A 2,524-nucleotide genomic window follows, 5' to 3' on the forward strand; every position below is an offset into this window, starting at 1 on the left:
GTGGGGTAATATAGAAGCATAGCTGCTCGGGTACCTTTGAGCTCAGGAGTTAATTCTGAATTTAACTTGAAGAGTCTGCCGCTCACGTTTTGCGTATTGGTAAGAACCTCCAATTCCGCGAGCGGGTATAGTGTTCGTAAGGAAGGAAAAGCCGAGTATTTTGATCATGGAAACGTCTTCCAGACCAAATCTTAGGTCAGAAGTTGTTTTTTCTAGTCCCAAGTCGAGACTTATCGTCAATCCGCCATAGTCCCAAGTCGAGACTTATCGTCAATCCGCCATGTTTGGCCGCTATCTGCAGACCCAATCTTGGCCTCCTCAAAAATAGACTATTCCGTCAGCCGATATCCTGTCGCCGCATCCACACGACATCTTGAATTGGTTCACTGTTCCGAGTGCTTTCCCAGCGGTGGGGTTTGCCATTCAGGGTTGGGTCCCTCGCATGCTGACTGCCCCCTCGAGGTCACTTTCCAGCTGAAACATGGTAAAAATACAATGCCCCCAAAGAGGGTCATTAATTTCATCGTGAAATATTTGAAGTGAGTCTGCAAGTGCTCTATTTCGCAAATCCCCCCTACGCCCCCGACAGAGAAAGGCGAGCCTGCCAGCAAAACGCTCAATTCTACACGTTGCCGTCGTTTCGCTCAGTTCCGTCAATGACAATTCACATTTGTAATAAGCTGCATTTCAATCGTTTGCTTGGTTGTCACCTAGGTGACATCTAGCTATAATACTCTGAGGAGTACGATCATCGGAGAGGAAACACGATCGCACCTGGTTTTTAGTTTCAGAGCGTACATTCCATTCATACTCGGCGAATTTTTGTCCTAGCGTAGACGACTCCTCCTCTTACTGCACAAAAGGACGCCGAAGTCACGGTCAGCGCTTGTGACAGGACCAGCACGTTCGAGCGTCAATGTGAATACGCGGGCTTGAATCTTCTCTGGCTGAAACACACACCTTTCTTTCAAAAAAAGCGAGTCGCCTAAGCTTGCGTGGGGTAATATAGAAGCATAGCTGCTCGGGTACCTTTGAGCTCAGGAGTTAATTCTGAATTTAACTTGAAGAGTCTGCCGCTCACGTTTTGCAAGGCGACGTATTGGTAAGAACCTCCAATTCCGCGAGCGGGTATAGTGTTCGTAAGGAAGGAAAAGCCGAGTATTTTGATCATGGAAACGTCTTCCAGACCAAATCTTAGGTCAGAAGTTGTTTTTTCTAGTCCCAAGTCGAGACTTATCGTCAATCCGCCATAGTCCCAAGTCGAGACTTATCGTCAATCCGCCATGTTTGGCCGCTATCTGCAGACCCAATCTTGGCCTCCTCAAAAATAGACTATTCCGTCAGCCGATATCCTGTCGCCGCATCCACACGACATCTTGAATTGGTTCACTGTTCCGAGTGCTTTCCCAGCGGTGGGGTTTGCCATTCAGGGTTGGGTCCCTCGCATGCTGACTGCCCCCTCGAGGTCACTTTCCAGCTGAAACATGGTAAAAATACAATGCCCCCAAAGAGGGTCATTAATTTCATCGTGAAATATTTGAAGTGAGTCTGCAAGTGCTCTATTTCGCAAATCCCCCCTACGCCCCCGACAGAGAAAGGCGAGCCTGCCAGCAAAACGCTCAATTCTACACGTTGCCGTCGTTTCGCTCAGTTCCGTCAATGACAATTCACATTTGTAATAAGCTGCATTTCAATCGTTTGCTTGGTTGTCACCTAGGTGACATCTAGCTATAATACTCTGAGGAGTACGATCATCGGAGAGGAAACACGATCGCACCTGGTTTTTAGTTTCAGAGCGTACATTCCATTCATACTCGGCGAATTTTTGTCCTAGCGTAGACGACTCCTCCTCTTACTGCACAAAAGGACGCCGAAGTCACGGTCAGCGCTTGTGACAGGACCAGCACGTTCGAACATCAATGTGAATACGCGGGCTTGAATCTTCTCTGGCTGAAACACACACCTTTCTTTCAAAAAAAGCGAGTCGCCTAAGCTTGCGTGGGGTAATATAGAAGCATAGCTGCTCGGGTACCTTTGAGCTCAGGAGTTAATTCTGAATTTAACTTGAAGAGTCTGCCGCTCACGTTTTGCAAGGCGACGTATTGGTAAGAACCTCCAATTCCGCGAGCGGGTATAGTGTTCGTAAGGAAGGAAAAGCCGAGTATTTTGATCATGGAAACGTCTTCCAGACCAAATCTTAGGTCAGAAGTTGTTTTTTCTAGTCCCAAGTCGAGACTTATCGTCAATCCGCCATAGTCCCAAGTCGAGACTTATCGTCAATCCGCCATGTTTGGCCGCTATCTGCAGACCCAATCTTGGCCTCCTCAAAAATAGACTATTCCGTCAGCCGATATCCTGTCGCCGCATCCACACGACATCTTGAATTGGTTCACTGTTCCGAGTGCTTTCCCAGCGGTGGGGTTTGCCATTCAGGGTTGGGTCCCTCGCATGCTGACTGCCCCCTCGAGGTCACTTTCCAGCTGAAACATGGTAAAAATACAATGCCCCCAAAGAGGGTCATTAT

Source organism: Aureococcus anophagefferens (assembly GCF_000186865.1).
Source record: "Aureococcus anophagefferens unplaced genomic scaffold AURANscaffold_38, whole genome shotgun sequence".
In the NCBI taxonomy this organism is placed as follows: Eukaryota; class Pelagophyceae; order Pelagomonadales; family Pelagomonadaceae; genus Aureococcus; species Aureococcus anophagefferens.